The sequence below is a fragment of the Pseudophryne corroboree genome, chromosome 11, assembly GCF_028390025.1.
Source record: "Pseudophryne corroboree isolate aPseCor3 chromosome 11, aPseCor3.hap2, whole genome shotgun sequence".
Lineage (NCBI taxonomy): Eukaryota > Metazoa > Chordata > Amphibia > Anura > Myobatrachidae > Pseudophryne > Pseudophryne corroboree.
In genome coordinates this window covers 166,743,058-166,759,040 of record NC_086454.1, presented here as the reverse complement: position 1 = coordinate 166,759,040, position 15,983 = coordinate 166,743,058, and the positions used below count along the sequence as shown (strand labels likewise).

General features: G+C 32.9%; 10 non-coding genes across 10 annotated transcripts; all 10 read left to right on the top strand.

The window, feature by feature from the left end:
• The first annotated feature begins 792 nt into the window (after window positions 1–792).
• TRNAI-AAU (transfer RNA isoleucine (anticodon AAU)) lies at window positions 793–866 on the top strand. Its single transcript has one exon. It is a non-coding gene; the product is annotated as a tRNA-Ile (tRNA).
• Window positions 867–2,455: 1,589 nt separating this feature from the next.
• TRNAI-AAU (transfer RNA isoleucine (anticodon AAU)) lies at window positions 2,456–2,529 on the top strand. Its single transcript has one exon. It is a non-coding gene; the product is annotated as a tRNA-Ile (tRNA).
• Window positions 2,530–4,116: 1,587 nt separating this feature from the next.
• TRNAI-AAU (transfer RNA isoleucine (anticodon AAU)) lies at window positions 4,117–4,190 on the top strand. The gene has a single exon. It is a non-coding gene; the product is annotated as a tRNA-Ile (tRNA).
• Window positions 4,191–5,779: 1,589 nt separating this feature from the next.
• On the top strand, window positions 5,780–5,853 carry TRNAI-AAU (transfer RNA isoleucine (anticodon AAU)). Its single transcript has one exon. It is a non-coding gene; the product is annotated as a tRNA-Ile (tRNA).
• Window positions 5,854–7,443: 1,590 nt separating this feature from the next.
• TRNAI-AAU (transfer RNA isoleucine (anticodon AAU)) lies at window positions 7,444–7,517 on the top strand. Its single transcript has one exon. It is a non-coding gene; the product is annotated as a tRNA-Ile (tRNA).
• Window positions 7,518–9,105: 1,588 nt separating this feature from the next.
• On the top strand, window positions 9,106–9,179 carry TRNAI-AAU (transfer RNA isoleucine (anticodon AAU)). Its single transcript has one exon. It is a non-coding gene; the product is annotated as a tRNA-Ile (tRNA).
• Window positions 9,180–10,768: 1,589 nt separating this feature from the next.
• TRNAI-AAU (transfer RNA isoleucine (anticodon AAU)) lies at window positions 10,769–10,842 on the top strand. Its single transcript has one exon. It is a non-coding gene; the product is annotated as a tRNA-Ile (tRNA).
• A 1,589-nt stretch (window positions 10,843–12,431) lies between these two features.
• Window positions 12,432–12,505, top strand: TRNAI-AAU (transfer RNA isoleucine (anticodon AAU)). Its single transcript has one exon. It is a non-coding gene; the product is annotated as a tRNA-Ile (tRNA).
• Window positions 12,506–14,092: 1,587 nt separating this feature from the next.
• On the top strand, window positions 14,093–14,166 carry TRNAI-AAU (transfer RNA isoleucine (anticodon AAU)). Its single transcript has one exon. It is a non-coding gene; the product is annotated as a tRNA-Ile (tRNA).
• Window positions 14,167–15,755: 1,589 nt separating this feature from the next.
• TRNAI-AAU (transfer RNA isoleucine (anticodon AAU)) lies at window positions 15,756–15,829 on the top strand. Its single transcript has one exon. It is a non-coding gene; the product is annotated as a tRNA-Ile (tRNA).
• The last annotated feature ends 154 nt before the right edge of the window (window positions 15,830–15,983 follow it).

Sequence of the window (15,983 nt, the reverse complement as noted above, 5' to 3'; positions counted from 1 at the left end):
ATTTTTTAAAGGAGAAGATAGATACTAGAAACCTAAATGCCTAGGACCAATTTCAGTTGGAGCATCACCCCTTATGTTATCCTAGCATTGAATTGACAGTTTTTCTGTATTTCCATATTTGCATATCAGCCACTTACAATTGTTTCAAGCTTTATAACAGAGGACTGCCTTTTTTATAGACCAAGGATGAAAGTCTCTTGTGAGTTAAGTCTGATAATGACATCACAATTTGTAAATTAAGCTATAGTATGATTACAGAGTGTAGACTGAACAAAAAGTGCTTTCCTATGGATTGAAGTTTGTATTTTCTTAAGCTTTGCATTCCAAAATGGGCTAGCATTCTTTATTTCCAATGGGCACATTAAGCTACTTCCCCAATATATATTTTTTTGTGTTAAAAGTTATTCATACACAACTTGGTAAAACATACTAAATTTAATACATAATGGATTACATCCTGGGATTATCTTTTTCAACAATCTGTAAATTTACAATTAAAAATTGTGTATTAGATTTTTTAGATTGATTTTGCTTAGATTTGCATATACTCCTTGTCTAAATTGTCTATTTTTATACTATTAGTAGATGCCTTAATCTTTGTTATTATCCTATCTAATATTTATTTTTATTTTGTAATGTGGAAAGAAACTGGAGCATTTTTATGATACCCATGCTTCGAGTGACTCTATGGCTTAAGCTTTTTTTTGAAAAATGAAATGCTATAAAAACAAAATATGATCTGTGCTTTGAGGTACATTTGCCAGTTTTGTGTTTGCTTGCTATAGTATCTGTGGCCAGTTAGCTCAGTTGGTTAGAGCGTGGTGCTAATAACGCCAAGGTCACGGGTTCGATCCCCGTATGGGCCATTTGCTTTTCTTGATGGACAAGAATGGAATAAGCTCATCGGTGGAGTGCATGAATACTTGAAAACATCATAGACACATATATCACAAAATCTCTTCAAATACATATCAGAAGCCAGTGGGAGTGTCATCCTTTGGCTGATGAAGATTTTTCTCTACATGGCTCAGTGACTTTTGTCTCAAATCAAGCAATATGGCATAACTAAGATATGCAAGGGCAAATTAATCAGTTATTATATTGCTGTTCAAACATAGAGGGCACTAGGTGTTAATAGAAGAAGAAGAAGATATGTGCTCCCCTCTCATTAGTGCACACTGAAGTAAAAAAAATGGAGAATTTCTAAAGACCAGAGCACAAGTAATGAATCTCTGCATTCTTATTGCATATTTTCTTATTTCCAAATATTTGACATACTTCTGATTTGATAAGTTTAAAAATGAGTTTAAACAAAGGACACCACTGAAGATGATGGAATTTATATGAATTTTAAATGAAGATTTGCAATACTCATTCATTGAATGAAAATGGAGCTTTGAACAAAAGGAAAATAAACAATGTTAGCTCCCACGAGATATGAACTCAGATGACTAGATTCAAAGTCCAGGGTGCTAACAATTACACCATGGAACCCTCACCTGAGCAATGGCATCTACTGAAGTGCGCTCATCTTTTAAATGCAAAGAAAAGAAATTCAATACTTTATATATATTATTTCAAGTTTCTAATAAGCTCAGGGATGCAATAGGTATTATGTAGAATATTTGTCCAAACCCAATGATAATATATAAAAAGTAACCTATTTTTTAAAGGAGAAGATAGATACTAGAAACCTAAATGCCTAGGACCAATTTCAGTTGGAGCATCACCCCTTATGTTATCCTAGCATTGAATTGACAGTTTTTCTGTATTTCCATATTTGCATATCAGCCACTTAAAATTGTTTCAAGCTTTATAACAGAGGACTGCCTTTTTTATAGACCAAGGATGAAAGTCTCTTGTGAGTTAAGTCTGATAATGACATCACAATTTGTAAATTAAGCTATAGTATGATTACAGAGTGTAGACTGAATAAAAAGTGCTTTCCTATGGATTGAAGTTTGTATTTTCTTAAGCTTTGCATTCCAAAATGGGCTAGCATTCTTTATTTCCAATGGGCACATTAAGCTACTTCCCCAATATATATTTTTTTGTGTTAAAAGTTATTCATACACAACTTGGTAAAACATACTAAATTTAATACATAATGGATTACATCCTGGGATTATCTTTTTCAACAATCTGTAAATTTACAATTAAAAATTGTGTATTAGATTTTTTAGATTGATTTTGCATAGATTTGCATATACTCCTTGTCGAAATTGTCTATTTTTATACTATTACTAGATGCCTTAATCTTTGTTATTATCCTATCTAATATTTATTTTTATTTTGTAATGTGGAAAGAAACTGGAGCATTTTTATGATACCCATGCTTCAAGTGACTCTATGGCTTAAGCTTTTTTTTTGAAAAATGAAATGCTATAAAAACAAAATATGATCTGTGCTTTGAGGTACATTTGCCAGTTTTGTGTTTGCTTGCAGTAATTTCTGTGGCCGGTTAGCTCAGTTGGTTAGAGCGTGGTGCTAATAACGCCAAGGTCACGGGTTCGATCCCCGTATGGGCCATTTGCTTTTCTTGATGGACAAGAATGGAATAAGCTCATCGGTGGAGTGCATGAACACTTGAAAACATCATAGACACATATATCACAAAATCTCTTCAAATACATATCAGAAGCCAGTGGGAGTGTCATCCTTTGGCTGATGAAGATTTTTCTCTACATGGCTCAATGACTTTTGTCTCAAATCAAGCAATATGGCATAACTAAGATATGCAAGGGCAAATTAATCAGTTATTATATTGCTGCTCAAACATAGAGGGCACTAGGTGTTACTAGAAGAAGAAGATATGTGCTCCTCTCTCATTAGTGCACACTGAAGTAAAAAAAAAATGGAGAATTTCTAAAGACCAGAGCACAAGTAATGGATCTCTGCATTCTTATTGCATCTTTTCTTATTTCCAAATATTTGACATACTTCTGATTTGATAAGTTTAAAAATGAGTTTAAACAAAGGACACCACTGAAGATGATGGAATTTATATGAATTTTAAATGAAGATTTGCAATACTCATACATTGAATGAAAATGGAGCTTTGAACAAAAGGAAAATAAACAATGTTAGCTCTCACGAGATATGAACTCAGATTACTAGATTCAAAGTCCAGGGTGCTAACAATTACACCATGGAACCCTCAACTGAGCAATGGCATCCACTGAAGTGCGCTCATCTTTTAAATGCAAAGAAAAGAAATTCAATACTTTATATATATTATTTCAAGTTTCTAATAAGCTCAGGGATGCAATAGGTATTATGTAGAATATTTGTCCAAACCCAATGATAATATATAAAAAGTAACCTATTTTTTAAAGGAGAAGATAGATACTAGAAACCTAAATGCCTAGGACCAATTTCAGTTGGAGCATCTCCCCTTATGTTATCCTAGCATTGAATTGACAGTTTTTCTGTATTTCCATATTTGCATATCAGCCACTTACAATTGTTTCAAGCTTTATAACAGAGGACTGCCTTTTTTATAGACCAAGGATGAAAGTCTCTTGTGAGTTAAGTCTGATAATGACATCACAATTTGTAAATTAAGCTATAGTATGATTACAGAGTGTAGACTGAATAAAAAGTGCTTTCCTATGGATTGAAGTTTGTATTTTCTTAAGCTTTGCATTCCAAAATGGGCTAGCATTCTTTATTTCCAATGGGCACATTAAGCTACTTCCCCAATATATATTTTTTTGTGTTAAAAGTTATCCATACACAACTTTGTAAAACATACTAAATTTAATACATAATGGATTACATCCTGGGATTATCTTTTTCAACAATCTGTAAATTTACAATTAAAAATTGTGTATTAGATTTTTTAGATTGATTTTGCTTAGATTTGCATATACTCCTTGTCTAAATTGTCTATTTTTATACTATTAGTAGATGCCTTAATCTTTGTTATTATCCTATCTAATATTTATTTTTATTTTGTAATGTGGAAAGAAACTGGAGCATTTTTATGATACCCATGCTTCGAGTGACTCTATGGCTTAAGCTTTTTTTTGAAAAATGAAATGCTATAAAAACAAAATATGATCTGTGCTTTGAGGTACATTTGCCAGTTTTGTGTTTGCTTGCAATAGTATCTGTGGCCAGTTAGCTCAGTTGGTTAGAGCGTGGTGCTAATAACGCCAAGGTCACGGGTTCGATCCCCGTATGGGCTATTTGCTTTTCTTGATGGACAAGAATGGAATAAGCTCATCGGTGGAGTGCATGAACACTTGAAAACATCATAGACACATATATCACAAAATCTCTTCAAATACATATCAGAAGCCAGTGGGAGTGTCATCCTTTGGCTGATGAAGATTTTTCTCTACATGGCTCAGTGACTTTTGTCTCAAATCAAGCAATATGGCATAACTAAGATATGCAAGGGCAAATTAATCAGTTATTATATTGCTGTTCAAACATAGAGGGCACTAGGTGTTAATAGAAGAAGAAGAAGATATGTGCTCCCCTCTCATTAGTGCACACTGAAATAAAAAAAATGGAGAATTTCTAAAGACCAGAGCACAAGTAATGAATCTCTGCATTCTTATTGCATATTTTCTTATTTCCAAATATTTGACATACTTCTGATTTGATAAGTTTAAAAATGAGTTTAAACAAAGGACACCACTGAAGATGATGGAATTTATATGAATTTTAAATGAAGATTTGCAATACTCATTCATTGAATGAAAATGGAGCTTTGAACAAAAGGAAAATAAACAATGTTAGCTCCCACGAGATATGAACTCAGATGACTAGATTCAAAGTCCAGGGTGCTAACAATTACACCATGGAACCCTCACCTGAGCAATGGCATCTACTGAAGTGCGCTCATCTTTTAAATGCAAAGAAAAGAAATTCAATACTTTATATATATTATTTCAAGTTTCTAATAAGCTCAGGGATGCAATAGGTATTATGTAGAATATTTGTCCAAACCCAATGATAATATATAAAAAGTAACCTATTTTTTAAAGGAGAAGATAGATACTAGAAACCTAAATGCCTAGGACCAATTTCAGTTGGAGCATCACCCCTTATGTTATCCTAGCATTGAATTGACAGTTTTTCTGTATTTCCATATTTGCATATCAGCCACTTAAAATTGTTTCAAGCTTTATAACAGAGGACTGCCTTTTTTATAGACCAAGGATGAAAGTCTCTTGTGAGTTAAGTCTGATAATGACATCACAATTTGTAAATTAAGCTATAGTATGATTACAGAGTGTAGACTGAATAAAAAGTGCTTTCCTATGGATTGAAGTTTGTATTTTCTTAAGCTTTGCATTCCAAAATGGGCTAGCATTCTTTATTTCCAATGGGCACATTAAGCTACTTCCCCAATATATATTTTTTTGTGTTAAAAGTTATTCATACACAACTTGGTAAAACATACTAAATTTAATACATAATGGATTACATCCTGGGATTATCTTTTTCAACAATCTGTAAATTTACAATTAAAAATTGTGTATTAGATTTTTTAGATTGATTTTGCTTAGATTTGCATATACTCCTTGTCGAAATTGTCTATTTTTATACTATTACTAGATGCCTTAATCTTTGTTATTATCCTATCTAATATTTATTTTTATTTTGTAATGTGGAAAGAAACTGGAGCATTTTTATGATACCCATGCTTCAAGTGACTCTATGGCTTAAGCTTTTTTTTTGAAAAATGAAATGCTATAAAAACAAAATATGATCTGTGCTTTGAGGTACATTTGCCAGTTTTGTGTTTGCTTGCAGTAATTTCTGTGGCCGGTTAGCTCAGTTGGTTAGAGCGTGGTGCTAATAACGCCAAGGTCACAGGTTCGATCCCCGTATGGGCCATTTGCTTTTCTTGATGGACAAGAATGGAATAAGCTCATCGGTGGAGTGCATGAACACTTGAAAACATCATAGACACATATATCACAAAATCTCTTCAAATACATATCAGAAGCCAGTGGGAGTGTCATCCTTTGGCTGATGAAGATTTTTCTCTACATGGCTCAGTGACTTTTGTCTCAAATCAAGCAATATGGCATAACTAAGATATGCAAGGGCAAATTAATCAGTTATTATATTGCTGCTCAAACATAGAGGGCACTAGGTGTTACTAGAAGAAGAAGAAGATATGTGCTCCCCTCTCATTAGTGCACACTGAAGTAAAAAAAAAATGGAGAATTTCTAAAGACCAGAGCACAAGTAATGGATCTCTGCATTCTTATTGCATATTTTCTTATTTCCAAATATTTGACATACTTCTGATTTGATAAGTTTAAAAATGAGTTTAAACAAAGGACACCACTGAAGATGATGGAATTTATAAGAATTTTAAATGAAGATTTGCAATACTCATACATTGAATGAAAATGGAGCTTTGAACAAAAGGAAAATAAACAATGTTAGCTCCCACGAGATATGAACTCAGATTACTAGATTCAAAGTCCAGGGTGCTAACAATTACACCATGGAACCCTCACCTGAGCAATGGCATCTACTGAAGTGCGCTCATCTTTTAAATGCAAAGAAAAGAAATTCAATACTTTATATATATTATTTCAAGTTTCTAATAAGCTCAGGGATGCAATAGGTATTATGTAGTATATTTGTCCAAACCCAATGATAATATATAAAAAGTAACCTATTTTTTAAAGGAGAAGATAGATACTAGAAACCTAAATGCCTAGGACCAATTTCAGTTGGAGCATCACCCCTTATGTTATCCTAGCATTGAATTGACAGTTTTTCTGTATTTCCATATTTGCATATCAGCCACTTACAATTGTTTCAAGCTTTATAACAGAGGACTGCCTTTTTTATAGACCAAGGATGAAAGTCTCTTGTGAGTTAAGTCTGATAATGACATCACAATTTGTAAATTAAGCTATAGTATGATTACAGAGTGTAGACTGAACAAAAAGTGCTTTCCTATGGATTGAAGTTTGTATTTTCTTAAGCTTTGCATTCCAAAATGGGCTAGCATTCTTTATTTCCAATGGGCACATTAAGCTACTTCCCCAATATATATTTTTTTGTGTTAAAAGTTATTCATACACAACTTGGTAAAACATACTAAATTTAATACATAATGGATTACATCCTGGGATTATCTTTTTCAACAATCTGTAAATTTACAATTAAAAATTGTGTATTAGATTTTTTAGATTGATTTTGCTTAGATTTGCATATACTCCTTGTCTAAATTGTCTATTTTTATACTATTAGTAGATGCCTTAATCTTTGTTATTATCCTATCTAATATTTATTTTTATTTTGTAATGTGGAAAGAAACTGGAGCATTTTTATGATACCCATGCTTCAAGTGACTCTATGGCTTAAGCTTTTTTTTTTAAAATGAAATGCTATAAAAACAAAATATGATCTGTGCTTTGAGGTACATTTGCCAGTTTTGTGTCTGCTGGCCGTAATATCTGTGGCCTGTTAGCTCAGTTGGTTAGAGCGTGGTGCTAATAACGCCAAGGTCACGGGTTCGATCCCCGTATGGGCCTTTTGCTTTTCTTGATGGACAAGAATGGAATAAGCTCATAGGTGGAGTGCATGAATACTTGAAAACATCATAGACACATATATCACAAAATCTCTTCAAATACATATCAGAAGCCAGTGGGAGTGTCATCCTTTGGCTGATGAAGATTTTTCTCTACATGGCTCAGTGACTTTTGTCTCAAATCAAGCAATATGGCATAACTAAGATATGCAAGGGCAAATTAATCAGTTATTATATTGCTGCTCAAACATAGAGGGCACTAGGTGTTACTAGAAGAAGAAGAAGATATGTGCTCCCCTCTCATTAGTGCACACTGAAATAAAAAAAATGGAGAATTTCTAAAGACCAGAGCACAAGTAATGGATCTCTGCATTCTTATTGCATCTTTTCTTATTTCCAAATATTTGACATACTTCAGATTTGATAAGTTTAAAAATGAGTTTAAACAAAGGACACCACTGAAGATGATGGAATTTATATGAATTTTAAATGAAGATTTGCAATACTCATACATTGAATGAAAATGGAGCTTTGAACAAAAGGAAAATAAACAATGTTAGCTCTCACGAGATATGAACTCAGATTACTAGATTCAAAGTCCAGGGTGCTAACAATTACACCATGGAACCCTCACCTGAGCAATGGCATCCACTGAAGTGCGCTCATCTTTTAAATGCAAAGAAAAGAAATTCAATACTTTATATATATTATTTCAAGTTTCTAATAAGCTCAGGGATGCAATAGGTATTATGTAGAATATTTGTCCAAACCCAATGATAATATATAAAAAGTAACCTATTTTTTAACGGAGAAGATAGATACTAGAAACCTAAATGCCTAGGACCAATTTCAGTTGGAGCATCTCCCCTTATGTTATCCTAGCATTGAATTGACAGTTTTTCTGTATTTCCATATTTGCATATCAGCCACTTACAATTGTTTCAAGCTTTATAACAGAGGACTGCCTTTTTTATAGACCAAGGATGAAAGTCTCTTGTGAGTTAAGTCTGATAATGACATCACAATTTGTAAATTAAGCTACAGTATGATTACAGAGTGTAGACTGAATAAAAAGTGCTTTCCTATGGATTGAAGTTTGTATTTTCTTAAGCTTTGCATTCCAAAATGGGCTAGCATTCTTTATTTCCAATGGGCACATTAAGCTACTTCCCCAATATATATTTTTTTGTGTTAAAAGTTATTCATACACAACTTGGTAAAACATACTAAATTTAATATATAATGGATTACATCCTGGGATTATCTTTTTCAACAATCTGTAAATTTACAATTAAAAATTGTGTATTAGATTTTTTAGATTGATTTTGCTTAGATTTGCATATACTCCTTGTCTAAATTGTCTATTTTTATACTATTAGTAGATGCCTTAATCTTTGTTATTATCCTATCTAATATTTATTTTTATTTTGTAATGTGGAAAGAAACTGGAGCATTTTTATGATACCCATGCTTCAAGTGACTCTATGGCTTAAGCTTTTTTTTGAAAAATGAAATGCTATAAAAACAAAATATGATCTGTGCTTTGAGGTACATTTGCCAGTTTTGTGTTTGCTTGCAGTAATATCTGTGGCCGGTTAGCTCAGTTGGTTAGAGCGTGGTACTAATAACGCCAAGGTCATGGGTTTGATCCCCGTATGGGCCATTTGCTTTTCTTGATGGACAAGAATGGAATAAGCTCATCGGTGGAGTGCATGAATACTTGAAAACATCATAGACACATATATCACAAAATCTCTTCAAATACATATCAGAAGCCAGTGGGAGTGTCATCCTTTGGCTGATGAAGATTTTTCTCTACATGGCTCAGTGACTTTTGTCTCAAATCAAGCAATATGGCATAACTAAGATATGCAAGGGCAAATTAATCAGTTATTATATTGCTGCTCAAACATAGAGGGCACTAGGTGTTACTAGAAGAAGAAGAAGATATGTGCTCCCCTCTCATTAGTGCACACTGAAGTAAAAAAAAATGGAGAATTTCTAAAGACCAGAGCACAAGTAATGGATCTCTGCATTCTTATTGCATCTTTTCTTATTTCCAAATATTTGACATACTTCTGATTTGATAAGTTTAAAAATGAGTTTAAACAAAGGACACCACTGAAGATGATGGAATTTAAATGAATTTTAAATGAAGATTTGCAATACTCATACATTGAATGAAAATGGAGCTTTGAACAAAAGGAAAATAAACAATGTTAGCTCCCACGAGATATGAACTCAGATTACTAGATTCAAAGTCCAGGGTGCTAACAATTACACCATGGAACCCTCACCTGAGCAATGGCATCTACTGAAGTGCGCTCATCTTTTAAATGCAAAGAAAAGAAATTCAATACTTTATATATATTATTTCAAGTTTCTAATAAGCTCAGGGATGCAATAGGTATTATGTAGTATATTTGTCCAAACCCAATGATAATATATAAAAAGTAACCTATTTTTTAAAGGAGAAGATAGATACTAGAAACCTAAATGCCTAGGACCAATTTCAGTTGGAGCATCACCCCTTATGTTATCCTAGCATTGAATTGACAGTTTTTCTGTATTTCCATATTTGCATATCAGCCACTTACAATTGTTTCAAGCTTTATAACAGAGGACTGCCTTTTTTATAGACCAAGGATGAAAGTCTCTTGTGAGTTAAGTCTGATAATGACATCACAATTTGTATATTAAGCTATAGTATGATTACAGAGTGTAGACTGAACAAAAAGTGCTTTCCTATGGATTGAAGTTTGTATTTTCTTAAGCTTTGCATTCCAAAATGGGCTAGCATTCTTTATTTCCAATGGGCACATTAAGCTACTTCCCCAATATATATTTTTTTGTGTTAAAAGTTATTCATACACAACTTGGTAAAACATACTAAATTTAATACATAATGGATTACATCCTGGGATTATCTTTTTCAACAATCTGTAAATTTACAATTAAAAATTGTGTATTAGATTTTTTAGATTGATTTTGCTTAGATTTGCATATACTCCTTGTCTAAATTGTCTATTTTTATACTATTAGTAGATGCCTTAATCTTTGTTATTATCCTATCTAATATTTATTTTTATTTTGTAATGTGGAAAGAAACTGGAGCATTTTTATGATACCCATGCTTCGAGTGACTCTATGGCTTAAGCTTTTTTTTGAAAAATGAAATGCTATAAAAACAAAATATGATCTGTGCTTTGAGGTACATTTGCCAGTTTTGTGTTTGCTTGCAATAGTATCTGTGGCCAGTTAGCTCAGTTGGTTAGAGCGTGGTGCTAATAACGCCAAGGTCATGGGTTCGATCCCCGTATGGGCCATTTGCTTTTCTTGATGGACAAGAATGGAATAAGCTCATCGGTGGAGTGCATGAATACTTGAAAACATCATAGACACATATATCACAAAATCTCTTCAAATACATATCAGAAGCCAGTGGGAGTGTCATCCTTTGGCTGATGAAGATTTTTCTCTACATGGCTCAGTGACTTTTGTCTCAAATCAAGCAATATGGCATAACTAAGATATGCAAGGGCAAATTAATCAGTTATTATATTGCTGTTCAAACATAGAGGGCACTAGGTGTTAATAGAAGAAGAAGAAGATATGTGCTCCCCTCTCATTAGTGCACACTGAAGTAAAAAAAATGGAGAATTTCTAAAGACCAGAGCACAAGTAATGAATCTCTGCATTCTTATTGCATATTTTCTTATTTCCAAATATTTGACATACTTCTGATTTGATAAGTTTAAAAATGAGTTTAAACAAAGGACACCACTGAAGATGATGGAATTTATATGAATTTTAAATGAAGATTTGCAATACTCATTCATTGAATGAAAATGGAGCTTTGAACAAAAGGAAAATAAACAATGTTAGCTCCCACGAGATATGAACTCAGATGACTAGATTCAAAGTCCAGGGTGCTAACAATTACACCATGGAACCCTCACCTGAGCAATGGCATCTACTGAAGTGCGCTCATCTTTTAAATGCAAAGAAAAGAAATTCAATACTTTATATATATTATTTCAAGTTTCTAATAAGCTCAGGGATGCAATAGGTATTATGTAGAATATTTGTCCAAACCCAATGATAATATATAAAAAGTAACCTATTTTTTAAAGGAGAAGATAGATACTAGAAACCTAAATGCCTAGGACCAATTTCAGTTGGAGCATCACCCCTTATGTTATCCTAGCATTGAATTGACAGTTTTTCTGTATTTCCATATTTGCATATCAGCCACTTAAAATTGTTTCAAGCTTTATAACAGAGGACTGCCTTTTTTATAGACCAAGGATGAAAGTCTCTTGTGAGTTAAGTCTGATAATGACATCACAATTTGTAAATTAAGCTATAGTATGATTACAGAGTGTAGACTGAATAAAAAGTGCTTTCCTATGGATTGAAGTTTGTATTTTCTTAAGCTTTGCATTCCAAAATGGGCTAGCATTCTTTATTTCCAATGGGCACATTAAGCTACTTCCCCAATATATATTTTTTTGTGTTAAAAGTTATTCATACACAACTTGGTAAAACATACTAAATTTAATACATAATGGATTACATCCTGGGATTATCTTTTTCAACAATCTGTAAATTTACAATTAAAAATTGTGTATTAGATTTTTTAGATTGATTTTGCTTAGATTTGCATATACTCCTTGTCGAAATTGTCTATTTTTATACTATTACTAGATGCCTTAATCTTTGTTATTATCCTATCTAATATTTATTTTTATTTTGTAATGTGGAAAGAAACTGGAGCATTTTTATGATACCCATGCTTCAAGTGACTCTATGGCTTAAGCTTTTTTTTTTGAAAATGAAATGCTATAAAAACAAAATATGATCTGTGCTTTGAGGTACATTTGCCAGTTTTGTGTTTGCTTGCAGTAATTTCTGTGGCCGGTTAGCTCAGTTGGTTAGAGCGTGGTGCTAATACCGCCAAGGTCACGGGTTCGATCCCCGTATGGGCCATTTGCTTTTCTTGATGGACAAGAATGGAATAAGCTCATCGGTGGAGTGCATGAACACTTGAAAACATCATAGACACATATATCACAAAATCTCTTCAAATACATATCAGAAGCCAGTGGGAGTGTCATCCTTTGGCTGATGAAGATTTTTCTCTACATGGCTCAATGACTTTTGTCTCAAATCAAGCAATATGGCATAACTAAGATATGCAAGGGCAAATTAATCAGTTATTATATTGCTGCTCAAACATAGAGGGCACTAGGTGTTACTAGAAGAAGAAGATATGTGCTCCTCTCTCATTAGTGCACACTGAAGTAAAAAAAAAATGGAGAATTTCTAAAGACCAGAGCACAAGTAATGGATCTCTGCATTCTTATTGCATCTTTTCTTATTTCCAAATATTTGACATACTTCTGATTTGATAAGTTTAAAAATGAGTTTAAACAAAGGACACCACTGAAGATGATGGAATTTATATGAATTTTAAATGAAGATTTGCAATACTCATACATTGAATGAAAATGGAGCTTTGAACAAAAGGAAAATAAACAATGTTAGCTCTCACGAGATATGAACTCAGATTACTAGATTCAAAGTCCAGGGTGCTAACAATTACACCATGGAACCCTCAACTGAGCAATGGCATCCACTGAAGTGCGCTCATCTTTTAAATGCAAAGAAAAGAAATTCAATACTTTATATATATTATTTCAAGTTTCTAATAAGCTCAGGGATGCAATAGGTATTATGTAGAATATTTGTCCAAACCCAATGATAATATATAAAAAGTAACCTATTTTTTAAAGGAGAAGATAGATACTAGAAACCTAAATGCCTAGGACCAATTTCAGTTGGAGCATCTCCCCTTATGTTATCCTAGCATTGAATTGACAGTTTTTCTGTATTTCCATATTTGCATATCAGCCACTTACAATTGTTTCAAGCTTTATAACAGAGGACTGCCTTTTTTATAGACCAAGGATGAAAGTCTCTTGTGAGTTAAGTCTGATAATGACATCACAATTTGTAAATTAAGCTATAGTATGATTACAGAGTGTAGACTGAATAAAAAGTGCTTTCCTATGGATTGAAGTTTGTATTTTCTTAAGCTTTGCATTCCAAAATGGGCTAGCATTCTTTATTTCCAATGGGCACATTAAGCTACTTCCCCAATATATATTTTTTTGTGTTAAAAGTTATTCATACACAACTTTGTAAAACATACTAAATTTAATACATAATGGATTACATCCTGGGATTATCTTTTTCAACAATCTGTAAATTTACAATTAAAAATTGTGTATTAGATTTTTTAGATTGATTTTGCTTAGATTTGCATATACTCCTTGTCTAAATTGTCTATTTTTATACTATTAGTAGATGCCTTAATCTTTGTTATTATCCTATCTAATATTTATTTTTATTTTGTAATGTGGAAAGAAACTGGAGCATTTTTATGATACCCATGCTTCAAGTGACTCTATGGCTTAAGCTTTTTTTTTAAAAATGAAATGCTATAAAAACAAAATATGATCTGTGCTTTGAGGTACATTTGCCAGTTTTGTGTCTGCTGGCCGTAATATCTGTGGCCTGTTAGCTCAGTTGGTTAGAGCGTGGTGCTAATAACGCTAAGGTCACGGGTTCGATCCCCGTATGGGCCTTTTGCTTTTCTTGATGGACAAGAATGGAATAAGCTCATCGGTGGAGTGCATGAATACTTGAAAACATCATAGACACATATATCACAAAATCTCTTCAAATACATATCAGAAGCCAGTGGGAGTGTCATCCTTTGGCTGATGAAGATTTTTCTCTACATGGCTCAGTGACTTTTGTCTCAAATCAAGCAATATGGCATAACTAAGATATGCAAGGGCAAATTAATCAGTTATTATATTGCTGCTCAAACATAGAGGGCACTAGGTGTTACTAGAAGAAGAAGAAGATATGTGCTCCCCTCTCATTAGTGCACACTGAAGTAAAAAAAAATGGAGAATTTCTAAAGACCAGAGCACAAGTAATGGATCTCTGCATTCTTATTGCATCTTTTCTTATTTCCAAATATTTGACATACTTCTGATTTGATAAGTTTAAAAATGAGTTTAAACAAAGGACACCACTGAAGATGATGGAATTTAAATGAATTTTAAATGAAGATTTGCAATACTCATACATTGAATGAAAATGGAGCTTTGAACAAAAGGAAAATAAACAATGTTAGCTCCCACGAGATATGAACTCAGATTACTAGATTCAAAGTCCAGGGTGCTAACAATTACACCATGGAACCCTCACCTGAGCAATGGCATCTACTGAAGTGCGCTCATCTTTTAAATGCAAAGAAAAGAAATTCAATACTTTATATATATTATTTCAAGTTTCTAATAAGCTCAGGGATGCAATAGGTATTATGTAGTATATTTGTCCAAACCCAATGATAATATATAAAAAGTAACCTATTTTTTAAAGGAGAAGATAGATACTAGAAACCTAAATGCCTAGGACCAATTTCAGTTGGAGCATCACCCCTTATGTTATCCTAGCATTGAATTGACAGTTTTTCTGTATTTCCATATTTGCATATCAGCCACTTACAATTGTTTCAAGCTTTATAACAGAGGACTGCCTTTTTTATAGACCAAGGATGAAAGTCTCTTGTGAGTTAAGTCTGATAATGACATCACAATTTGTAAATTAAGCTATAGTATGATTACAGAGTGTAGACTGAACAAAAAGTGCTTTCCTATGGATTGAAGTTTGTATTTTCTTAAGCTTTGCATTCCAAAATGGGCTAGCATTCTTTATTTCCAATGGGCACATTAAGCTACTTCCCCAATATATATTTTTTTGTGTTAAAAGTTATTCATACACAACTTGGTAAAACATACTAAATTTAATACATAATGGATTACATCCTGGGATTATCTTTTTCAACAATCTGTAAATTTACAATTAAAAATTGTGTATTAGATTTTTTAGATTGATTTTGCTTAGATTTGCATATACTCCTTGTCTAAATTGTCTATTTTTATACTATTAGTAGATGCCTTAATCTTTGTTATTATCCTATCTAATATTTATTTTTATTTTGTAATGTGGAAAGAAACTGGAGCATTTTTATGATACCCATGCTTCGAGTGACTCTATGGCTTAAGCTTTTTTTTGAAAAATGAAATGCTATAAAAACAAAATATGATCTGTGCTTTGAGGTACATTTGCCAGTTTTGTGTTTGCTTGCAATAGTATCTGTGGCCAGTTAGCTCAGTTGGTTAGAGCGTGGTGCTAATAACGCCAAGGTCACGGGTTCGATCCCCGTATGGGCCATTTGCTTTTCTTGATGGACAAGAATGGAATAAGCTCATCGGTGGAGTGCATGAATACTTGAAAACATCATAGACACATATATCACAAAATCTCTTCAAATACATATCAGAAGCCAGTGGGAGTGTCATCCTTTGGCTGATGAAGATTTTTCTCT